Here is a 12514-nt window from a genome sequence, read left to right as displayed (position 1 = left end):
AGGCAACATCACCTCCGTCACTCTGACCCTTAACACAGGGGCCCCACCGGGGTGTGTGCTTAGTCCCCTCCTGTACACCCTGTTCACCCACGAATGTGTGGCCACGCATGACTCCAACACCATTATAAATGTTGCTGATGACACAACGGTGGTAGGCCTGATCACTGGAGACAATGAGTCAGCATACAGGGAGGAGAGTGACCTGGCAGTGTGGTCATGGAGCCACAACCTGTCCTTCAACGTTAGCAAGACCAAGGAGCTGATCGGACAACAGGAAACAGGGTGGCAGTGGAGCAGGTAGACAGCTTCAAGTTCCTCGGTGTCCAAATCACTAAAGATTTAAAATGGTCCAAAAACACACGCCCAATTTTTCAGTTTTTGATTTGTTAAAAAAGTTTGAAATATCCAATAAATGTCGTTCCACTTCATGATTGTGTCCCACTTGTTGTTGATTCTTCACAAAAAAATACAGTTTTATATCTTTATGTTTGAAGCCTGAAATGTGGCAAAAGGTCGCAAAGTCCAAGGGGGCCGAATACTTTCGCAAGGCACTGTACCTACCTCCATCACTCCAGTATCTCTGTTCCCTTACCCCTATATATATCTACCTCCATCACTCCAGTATCCCTGTCCCCTTACCCCTATACATATCTACCTCCATCACTCTAGTATCCCTGTCCCCTTACCCCTATACATATCTACCTCCATCACTCCAGTATCCCTGTCCCCTTACCCCTATACATATCTATCTCCATCACTCCAGTATCCCTGTCCCCTTACCCCTATACATATCTATCTCCATCACTCTAGTATCCCTGTCTCCTTACCCCTATATATATCTACCTCCATCACTCCAGTATCCCTGTTCCCTTACCCCTATATATATCTACCTCCATCACTCTATTATCCCTGTCCCCTTACCCCTATACATATCTACCTCCATCACTCCAGTATCCCTGTCCCCTTACCCCTATACATATCTACCTCCATCACTCCAGTATCCCTGTCTCCTTACCCCTATACATATCTATCTCCATCACTCCAGTATCCCTGTCCCCTTACCCCTATACATATCTACCTCCATCACTCCAGTATCCCTGTCCCCTTACCCCTATACATATCTACCTCCATCACTCCAGTATCCCTGTCTCCTTACCCCTATACATATCTATCTCCATCACTCCAGTATCCCTGTCCCCTTACCCCTATACATATCTACCTCCATCACTCTAGTATCCCTGTCCCCTTACCCCTATATATATCTACCTCCATCACTCTAGTATCCCTGTCCCCTTACCCCTATACATATCTACCTCCATCACTCCAGTATCCCTGTCCCCTTCCCCTATACATATCTACCTCCATCACTCCAGTATCCCTGTCCCCTTACCCCTATACATATCTACCTCCATCACTCCAGTATCCCTGTCCCCTTCCCCCTATACATATCTACCTCCATCACTCCAGTATCCCTGTCTCCTTCCCCCTATATATATCTACCTCCATCACTCTAGTATCCCTGTCCCCTTACCCCTATACATATCTACCTCCATCACTCCAGTATCCCTGTCCCCTTCCCCTATACATATCTACCTCCATCACTCCAGTATCCCTGTCCCCTTACCCCTATACATATCTACCTCCATCACTCCAGTATCCCTGTCCCCTTCCCCCTATACATATCTACCTCCATCACTCCAGTATCCCTGTCTCCTTCCCCCTATACATATCTACCTCCATCACTCCAGTATCCCTGTCCCCTTCCCCCTATACATATCTACCTCCATCACTCCAGTATCCCTGTCTCCTTCCCCCTATACATATCTACCTCCATCACTCCAGTATCCCTGTCCCCTTCCCCCTATACATATCTACCTCCATCACTCCAGTATCCCTGTCCCCTTACCCCTATACATATCTACCTCCATCACTCCAGTATCCCTGTTCCCTTACCCCTATATATATCTACCTCCATCACTCTATTATCCCTGTCCCCTTACCCCTATACATATCTACCTCCATCACTCCAGTATCCCTGTCCCCTTACCCCTATACATATCTACCTCCATCACTCCAGTATCCCTGTCTCCTTACCCCTATACATATCTATCTCCATCACTCCAGTATCCCTGTCCCCTTACCCCTATACATATCTACCTCCATCACTCCAGTATCCCTGTCCCCTTACCCCTATACATATCTACCTCCATCACTCCAGTATCCCTGTCTCCTTACCCCTATACATATCTATCTCCATCACTCCAGTATCCCTGTCCCCTTACCCCTATACATATCTACCTCCATCACTCTAGTATCCCTGTCCCCTTACCCCTATATATATCTACCTCCATCACTCTAGTATCCCTGTCCCCTTACCCCTATACATATCTACCTCCATCACTCCAGTATCCCTGTCCCCTTCCCCTATACATATCTACCTCCATCACTCCAGTATCCCTGTCCCCTTACCCCTATACATATCTACCTCCATCACTCCAGTATCCCTGTCCCCTTCCCCCTATACATATCTACCTCCATCACTCCAGTATCCCTGTCTCCTTCCCCCTATACATATCTACCTCCATCACTCCAGTATCCCTGTCCCCTTCCCCCTATACATATCTACCTCCATCACTCCAGTATCCCTGTCCCCTTACCCCTATACATATCTACCTCCATCACTCCAGTATCCCTGTCCCCTTACCCCTATACATATCTACTTCCATCACTTCAACATAACGTTTAAGGTAACTTATTTGAAAAGTCATTACTTTTTTTACAACTACCTCTTTCCCTACTGTATACATTTTATTTTATTTATTTATTTATTTTGCTCCTTTGCACCCCATTAGTTTTATTTCTACTTCTCACATTCTTCCACTGCAAATCTACCATTCCAGTGTTTTACTTGCTATATTGTATTTACTTTGCCACCATGGCCTTTTTTTGCCTTTACCTCTCTTATCTCACCTCATTTGCTCACATCGTATATAGACTTGTTTATACTGTATTATTGACTGTATGTTTGTTTTACTCCATGTGTAACTCTGTGTTGTTGTATGTGTCAAACTGCTTTGCTTTATCTTGGCCAGGTCGCAATTGTAAATGAGAACTTGTTCTCAACTTGCCTACCTGGTTAAATAAAGGTGAAAAAAATATAATGTTTTTATCAACTCTGTAGTGACTTCTCAGCTGACCCCCACTCCCACTTTTGTCCACCAAGCCGCGATGCCAGTTTAGCCCACTAGGGCACATTCCCTTATCATTTCTTGTAACCATATTTACTTTGTTTGTTTGTGTGTGCACTTCTGTGATTGTTTAGTTAGTTAATAAATAAATTATTTAAGACAATTGATGTCTGGATGACTCATAGTGAAAACTGGGTTCGTGCAGATAATTTACGACATTTGGAATGAGACTTGAGGTCGTGAGGTGTCTGCGTCACATACAGTATCTTCTATTGACATTATCTTCTATTGTTTGTCCTCATAAGTCTGTTTTTCAGCATAAAGTACTCTGTAGCCACTTAGTGTGGACACCAGGTGAGACCACACACAATAACAGTCTCTCTTCTTCACTTCATGTCTCTCCCCCTTCTCCCTAAATCCTCTAGGTTATATCAGCTGTTTTGGTAAGCCCCTCCCGCATCTGAACTGGCTGACACAGGGGGCACAGCATGATCATAGATGAGAGGTCACTTGGTCGGGTCAACAGGAAGTATTATTAAAGAAATGCTTTACATTGAAATACAGATAGAGATGTAGTAGTCCCAGAGTTAATGATCCAAGGTCAGTTTTGCATTTCACCTCCTGATGATTATGATGACTGATCGTATTAGAATAAAAAAGACAAGGCTTAATCATGCTCTCTCTCTCTCTCTCTCTCTCTCTCTCTCTCTGTCCATCTGTCTCTCGTCGGCAGGTATGTCTTGATGTGAGAGAGGAAGACAGTCCCGTCGTCGTCACCTCACCGGCTCTTAATCTTTAAGCCAATGTATAACATTTGTATCTTTTATGAATGTTTATTATGAGTATTTCAGTATTTTGAATGTGGGGCTCTGCAATTTCAAGAGATGTTGTCGAGATGGGTCGCTAGCGGAACGCCTGTGCCAGAGAGGTTTTAAGATAACCTTCAGGCCAACTGGTGGACCAAGGCTGGTTAGGAGACACCGCTAGAGACACTGTAATTGTGATGAACTGAGAGAATATTAGAGTAGCACTGTAATTCATTAATCATATGCTGACTGCCTCTGTTCTTACCTCTTTCCCTTTCTGTCTTCTACACCTCTCTCCCCACCTTGTCTTTCTTCCTCATTTTATAATGCACACCATATGTGCATTGAAGTACAGATTGAACTTGTATTTAATATAATATTACAATTATCATAATTACAATGCATGTATTATGTATTTATAACACCTGGATAATGAACTTCTTTCAATAAAGAGTTTAATTCTACACTGGTTGAAATGAAGTATCTCATTGAAATACTATCCTGTATCCTCAGGTTAACACATATGAAGGGAGTTAAATATGCATAGGTTTTTTTCTGTATATATGAATTACAAATCAGCCTTGACTTAAATCATGTTTATAGTCTATTGCATAGTTTCAATGTGTAATCATTGATGTCCCAGGAGCAGGATTGGTAAACACTGTTGAATGTATATCTGTAATACATACATGCAGTCATGGCATCATTCAAAGAATGGAGTTTGATACACCTGGTAATGGATATGACTGAAAAAGAATGTCAGAGATTCATACCTGAACTGCACCTTTATTTGCCAAGGAAAGGTACATGATCAGTGAATATATTCAATGTACAGGCTACACTGTGGGCATCTCATGCTTGGTAATAACTACACTACATGTATATAGGACTTGCATCCTTGGCACAATAAAGTGATTATATTCTACTCAATCCATAGGCTTCATTAATGCCATTCAGACTTGATGTTGATACAACAACTATGATGGCTGAGGTTCATAGATTGGAATGAATATTAGTTCAGAACCTAATGTTTTAGGGTCCATACACAGATCAGCTACATACTGTAGCTAGCTACACATCCATGGGCATACAGTTTTGTCTCACCAGGGGTGATGGTCGGATTCGCGTTTATCGTCGAAGGAATGAGCGTTACACCGAGGCCTGTACTCTGGAGCGGGATCAATTTGGAGGTGGAGGTTCCGTCATGGTCTGCAGCGGTGTGTCACAGCATCCTCGGACTGACCTCGTTGTCATTGCAGGCAATCTCAACGATGTGCGTTACAGGGAAGACATCCTTATCCCTCATGTGGTACCCTTCCTGCAGGCTCATCCTGACATGAACCTCCAGCATGGAAATGCCACCAGTCACACTCCTTTGTAAGATATTTTTTTTAATGAAGCATGTATGGAAACAGGTGAATTAACACTCCTCAGTTAGCAGGCTCAAGCAAGCTGAAACCCACATGGTAGCAAAAACTAACTAGCAGAAATGGTTAACAAGATAGAAATGATTTAAACACACTTTGCTGTAGGCTACTATTTACTAGTTAACAAAAAAAGATGTATGTCGTATAAAATATATTCACCCCACCCAGTATTCTAATCAAAACTTACCAGAAAGCATGTAGTCCTTTGCTCAGACAGTGTAGTAGTGTGGGCTCAATAGCATCTCATTAGTGTGATCTTGCAAATCAGCTGTACAGGTGATGGAAGAATGCACTGTGCATGCAGAGGGTTGCAATTCCATTGAATTGGGGATGGTTTAACCAAAATATGCCACAAGACCTAGAATTTCCTTATGTGTATCCCACAAAAAATGTTCACTATTATAAGATAACTTTTTTGATGAATTTAAGCAAAATTCCACAAATTCTAGGGCTGAACTTCCCATGGAAAAATTACGTAATTTACTGGAAAGTTTCTGACCCTAACAACCCTAGTCTGAACCCTGACCCTAACAACCCTAGTCTGAACCCTGACCCTAACAACCCTAGTCTGAACCCTGACCCTAACAACCCTAGTCTGAACCCTGACCCTAACAACCCTAGTCTGAACCCTGACCCTAACAACCCTAGTCTGAACCCTGACCCTAACAACCCTAGTCTGAACCCTGACCCTAACAACCCTAGTCTGAACCCTGACCCTAACAACCCTAGTCTGAACCCTGACCCTAACAACCCTAGTCTGAACCCTGACCCTAACAACCCTAGTCTGAACCCTGACCCTAACAACCCTAGTCTGAACCCTGACCCTAACAACCCTAGTCTGAACCCTGACCCTAACAACCCTAGTCTGAACCCTGACCCTAACAACCCTAACCTCCATCACTCCAATGTCCACGGCATTTCACTGTACTTGTGCATGTGACATTAAAGGAACAGACCATCCTTTTAAGTGGGTAATTGTCTGGCATCCAGCAGCAGAGGTGTTGGCAGGCTGTGAAACACTAGCTGTCCCCATACAGAACTATTTTAATAATATCTTTAACCAGGTTTCCAGCCAACCTTTTTATGAGAGTTATGTTATATGTTGGATAAAAAAATGTCATGACAAGCCTGATGAACACAGCAAATTTGTTGGTAAACTTTCCAAATATATATATATAAAAAAAATCTTTGGGGTCGGTGAAATAGATTGTGGTGGAAGTTGAACCGCTTTTAAGCTATGACATTAACATAACCATAATGTGGAAGTAAACTTGCAGTCATGCGATGCAATGTGTGGTCCTCCCACTGCAACTTGGAAAAGCATCAACAGTTTATTAGGCGACAGATGAAATAAGTGATGTCAAACTTCACAGGGTGGTGAAAGTGCAAGGTGAAGAGTTGGATGTTCCTTTCAAATAACTATCGAGGGTCTTGATCTGTATGATGGTGACGTGACGATCGGTGCTTGGCTGCCAAGTGACAAATAGAAATGATCCTACTCTTATACATAACCTGATTCAGTAGCCTCCACACTGTACCTATGAGCTGTTGGCTAGGGAACACAAGTCGGGACCGGAGTGACCACACTGCTGTTTCTCGCAGACTTTTTGTGCCAAAACAATCGACAGAGATTTAAAAAAAAAATAGGATGGAAACGCATATAATGTAAATGTTGTTTCTTATTCGGTAAATGAACACAACAAAGTGTTTTTTATATGCCCTATGTCATGACGCACAGCTGTTTATCGACAACAAGTCTGTTTGATAGAGTTACACCTCTGGTGGGAAAAAATGTGCATTCTTTAAAATGTGGATTTTAGAATATTGGCATGAAAATATGTCGCAAATGAACAGTCAAGTTCTTTGTATCTGCCACTCCCTGATCTGTTTCACCTGTCCTTGTGCTTGTCTCCACCCCCTTCCAGGTGCCGCCCATCTTCCCCACTTATCTTCTGGGTATTTATGTGTGTGTTTTCTGTCTGTCTGGGCCAGTTCGTCTTGTTTGTTCAAGTTAACCAGCGTTTTGTCTCTGTTCCTGGTTTTCCCCAGTCTCTCTTTTTCTCGTCCTCCTACCCGTCCTGACCTTGTACCCGCCCGCCTGTCCCCTCTGCCTGTCCCTGACCCTGCCTGTCCCTGACCTTGTACCTGCCCGCCTGACCCCTCTGCCTGTCCTTGACCCTGCCTGTCCGGACCCTGCCTGTCCTGACCCTGACTCTGCCTGTCCTGACCCTGCCTGTCCTGACCTTGTACCCGCCCGCCTGACCCCTCTGCCTGTCCCTGACCCTGCCTGTCCCTGACCTTGTACCCGCCCGCCTGTCCCCTCTGCCTGTCCCTGACCCTGCCTGTCCTGACCTTGTACCCGCCCGCCTGTCCCCTCTGCCTGTCCCTGACCCTGCCTGTCCTGACCTTGTACCCGCCCGCCTGTCCCCTCTGCCTGTCCCTGACCCTGCCTGTCCCTGACCTTGTACCTGCCCGCCTGACCCCTCTGCCTGTCCCTGACCCTGCCTGTCCTGACCTTGTACCCGCCCGCCTGACCACTCTGCCTGTCCCTGACCCTGCCGGTCCTGACCCTGACCCTGCCTGTCCTGACCCTGACCCTGCCTGTCCTGACCCTGCCTGTCCTGACCTTGTACCCGCCCGCCTGACCCCTCTGCCTGTCCCTGACCCTGCCTGTCCTGACCCTGCCTGTCCTGACCCTGCCTGTCCTGACCCTGACCCTGCCTGTCCTGACCCTGCCTGTCCTGACCCTGCCTGTCCTGACCTTGTACCCACCCGCCTGACCATTCTGCCTGTCCCTGACCTGTCGTTTGCCTGCCCCTGTTGTTACAATAAACATTGTTACTTGACACAGTCTGCACTTGGGTCTTACCTTGATTCCTAATAGTATCAATAAACAGTGTGTGTGTGTGTGTGTGCACCCTAACATTATTCTCTCTGTAGGTAAGGACACTACCTAAGGGCTCTAGCCCAGGAAACCCTCTCATATAGAAATGTACCCTATGGCCCTGTCCAAACTAGATCGACACACAGACACGCTGCAATGATAACAGGCTACTGCTTCACATCAAGTCAGTTGTCAAGCTGTCTGGCCCTACTCATGAGCTGATGAATGTTTCAACATACTGGACCAAGGCTAGTTATTGTAAAGGCAAGCATTAATACTACCTAACCTAAGCGTACAAACTGTAGGTATGCACCATCTGATACTAAATGCACAAAATATATTGGCACAATAAGTATTTTATAATACGATTCAAATGAAATATTCAGTTAAAAGTAAATTCTTCCAACTTACTGCTAAATACGAAATGTCTCTCTGTTGACATCAACTGAATGATGTCTTTCTCTACATGCATCACCATACCATCACCTAACAACCATCACGTAACAACCAGCACCTAACAACCATCACCCTGTTCATACATACAGTAGTATCTTAATGTGGAGTAAATCACCACACACACACAGAGAGAGAGAGAGACTTAACACACCATATTTCACACTGGGGGGAGAGAAGAACGGCCGCAAACCAACACTCAGCGTATCTAAGCTAAAATAGCCCCTCGCTCTCGCTCTTTTTCTCACACACACACACACACTCAGCCACTCTCGCTCTCTCTTCGCCCCAGACAGTTCAGCCCAGTCCAATACTTCTTACCTTACCAAGAAGAAAACAAGGCTTTATTTTGCTGTTTGTCAGCAGCTGAACTGTAGCGGGGTTGTCCTTTCCCAGGGCAAATTAAGGGACCAATGCTATCATTCATGACCCGGCACGGAGCCCCGTTCTGGGGGAGGACACGGCAGCGCTGCCCCTCATGGCAGCCAACTCCTGGCACCTCCAAGGCCCTGCAGTCGCCATATTAAGTGACTGCTGAAATTCATGGCTCTACCTACCTGAGCTGTGCTGGCATGCCCAGGGTTGGGGTGTGGATTGTGTGTGTGTGTGTGTGTGCGTGTGTGTTGGGGAGAAGGGGGGGTTACCAATGACAACACATACTTTCTCAAACACCCTAGAGCAGGAGTGTCAGAGTAAATACTGTGTCTACACTCTTAGAAAAAAGGGTTCCAAAAGGATTCTGCAGCTGTATCCATAGGAGAAACCTTTTTGGTTCCAGGTAGAACTCTTTTGGGTTCTATGTAGAACCCTCTGTGGAAAGGGTTCTACATGGAACCCAAAATGATTCTACCAGGAACAGCAAAAGTGATCTACCTGGAACCAAAAAGGGGTTCTTCAAAGGGTTCACTTATGGGGCCAGCCAAAGACCCCTTTTATTTGTAGATAGCACCTAGTGTACACTATTTCATTATGCATTACTGGGAGGTGAGAGGCGAGCAATTACACATAAAGAGTGACTATCAGCGGGAGTATGTGTGTATACATTATATGTTATGTACGCATGTTTATTTATGTACACACCGCGGGTATGAGGGCAGAACAGTCATCTCCCTCTCTGAGCTTGTAGTTGTAAGGGATTCGTCTTAATAAGATGGCAGTTTGAATTCATCCAGCTAATATTTCATGCTGGGGGTAATGCATGGAGGGTTTGGCACAGCACAACACTTTAATGGGCGTTCGGAACAGCCATGCTTGACTTGTGCCGTGATATGATTGGCCCGTTGGGGATAGGTTGGTTAATACACCCTCTGTGTGTGTGTGTGTGTGTGTGTGTGTGTGTGGCTTTCCGCACAGCTGCACATAGAGAAACATAGAGACTAATGACTAATAAGCAATACCACTCTGTGTCGTGATGTGCAGCTAGACTAACCACGGTTATATAACCTATATGACTGATGAAGTTTACATAAACAATATCACATCAATAAGCATGTTGTATTTACAAGGTACTATGATATACTACAGTAATAAATACTCCAGGGTTTACGACATACAGTAGCTAGTTTCCATCGGTGTAGATATCATGAGTAGGACCCTGAGTTGTCCTGACCAAGTGACCTGACTGTGCTCTAATTACCCCTTCTAATTAACCCTAACCCTTCGAACTAACCTTAACCCTTCTAACTAACCCACTAACATACCCTAAACCTTCTAACTAACCCTAACCCTTCTAACTAACCTTAACCCTTCTAACTAACCCACTAACATACCCTAAACCTTCTAACTAACCCTAACCCTTCTAACTAACCTTAACCCTTCTAACTAACCCACTAACATACCCTAAACCTTCTAACTAACCCTAACCCTTCTAACTAACCCTATTAACTAACCTTAATACAAACCCTATTAACTAACCCTAATACAAACCCTATTAACTAACTCTATTAACTAACCCTAACCCTATTAACTAACCCTAATAGTATCCCTAACCCTTCTAAATAACCCTAATCCTATTACTAACCTAAACCTACTACTGATTAACCCTAACCCTACTAACTAACCCTAATACTAAACTAACCCTACCACTAACTAACCTTAACCCTCCTACTAACTAACCCTCCTACTAACTAAACCTACTACTCATTAAAAACACAAATATAACATCAATACTCTACAACTCCCTCTTGACCTCCGTACACAAACACACCAACAAACACAAGATGATATAGTTCGAGAGATGTGCACATCAGTATCCGTACCTGATAGTGTTTACAACTAGCTACTGTAACATCTGCATCTCACATTACCTTTCAGGTTTGCCTGCAATAAACAAGAATACTAACAAATTCATTCTACAAAGAAATGGATTATACAGGTCGTCAAAAAGCCCCAAACAACAAGCCATTTACTCAGTTACATCTTGAGAGGCTACTAGATAACAGCAGTCAGTCAGAGAGGCACAGAGAGGCTGGAAACTGGCTCTTTTATCTAGGCCAGGGGGTTCCTAACGTTTTCACCCAGGGCCCCCCCCCTTCCGGCATTGGGGAACATCCCGCGCCCACCCCCGAGCATACGCACACGCCACGTCTATTTCTATGGGTAGACGCGCTGTTCATGACAAACTGTTCACACCCCTCTTGTTGCTGGAGCATGTTTGATTTCCTGCATTTCTATACATTTTGTCACGAGGTGCAAAGAACATGTTGCATTTTTAATGCTCATTTCCTTACAGTTCTATACATTTTGCCATGTCTAATGTGTATTCATGTGATAATTGAGTAACTAAAAAATTCCAACAATATCTATGGGCTAAAAAGCCTAAATAACAAAGCGTTAGCTGACATGGGCTAGTTGATCTGGACATTTCTGACTACTTATAAATATCTCTCTAAGGTTTGTAATGACCGACAGGACAAGAGGAACTGATGATGCACGACCTCATTTCTAAATGTCACCTTGTGCATTCTATTATCACAGCTTTCAAGAGTAAGATCAAAGCCGGACTGAGTTCCTTTAAAGCCACAGTTTGGGAACCACTGGTCTAGGCATTGAATGGTCATAGTGACTGAGGTACGCAAACAGCTTGATAGGAGAGGTGGAGCTGGAGGCTAAGGTCAACACCTAACCGCAGTCACCCCAGTCACCTCAGTCACCCCAGTCACCTCAGTCACCGCAGTCACCCCAGTCACCTCAGTCACCCCAGTCACCTCAGTCACCCCAGTCACCTCAGTCACCCCAGTCACCTCAGTCACCTCAGTCACCCCAGACACCTCAGTCACCCCAGTCACCCCAGTCACCTCAATCACCCCAGTCACCTCAGTCACCTCAGTCACCTCAGTCACCCCAGGAGTATTAGCAGCAGAAGAGGTCCAGGAGGAGACTTGGAGTCAGAGAGGACAATCTTGCCACCTTTTGGTCTTTAGGGGAAACACCCCCAATTGCACTACAGTGAAAATATCAACACCTCAAACAGGGAAAGACTAATGCAAATATGTGCATAGAATTTGCGTGCAACTTTTGTGAATGTAGTGTGTCTGTTTACTTGTTTGTTTGTTTGTATGTGCGTGTGGATTATTTGCCACTGAGCTATGGGGGACTGGATGGCTGCGGTGTAGAATGTGTTGCGTGTGTGTGGCAGACTCACCGTCTGGGTGGTGTAGAATGTGTGTGTGTGTGGTGTAGAATGTGTGTGTGTGTGTGTGTGTGTGTGTGTGGTGTAGAATGTGTGTGTGTGTTTGATGCTGTGGTGTTTGACAG

At 44.7% G+C, this 12514-nt stretch overlaps 1 protein-coding gene across 1 annotated transcript in view; it reads right to left on the bottom strand.

Moving 5' to 3' along the window:
- LOC110499541 (ankyrin repeat and fibronectin type-III domain-containing protein 1) overlaps positions 1 to 9337 on the bottom strand; it is a 157170-nt gene extending 147833 nt beyond the window's left edge. Inside the window, exon 1 of the mRNA XM_090213098.1 lies at positions 9080 to 9337. The gene's annotated coding sequence lies outside the window, so the exon portion shown is untranslated. The remainder of the gene's footprint in view (positions 1 to 9079) is intronic.
- Positions 9338 to 12514: the final 3177 nt, after the last annotated feature.

This window comes from Oncorhynchus mykiss, chromosome 20, assembly GCF_057628025.1.
Source record: "Oncorhynchus mykiss isolate SJ-2025 chromosome 20, ASM5762802v1, whole genome shotgun sequence".
Classification (NCBI taxonomy): domain Eukaryota; kingdom Metazoa; phylum Chordata; class Actinopteri; order Salmoniformes; family Salmonidae; genus Oncorhynchus; species Oncorhynchus mykiss.
This window is presented reverse-complemented; position numbering and strand designations above follow the sequence as displayed.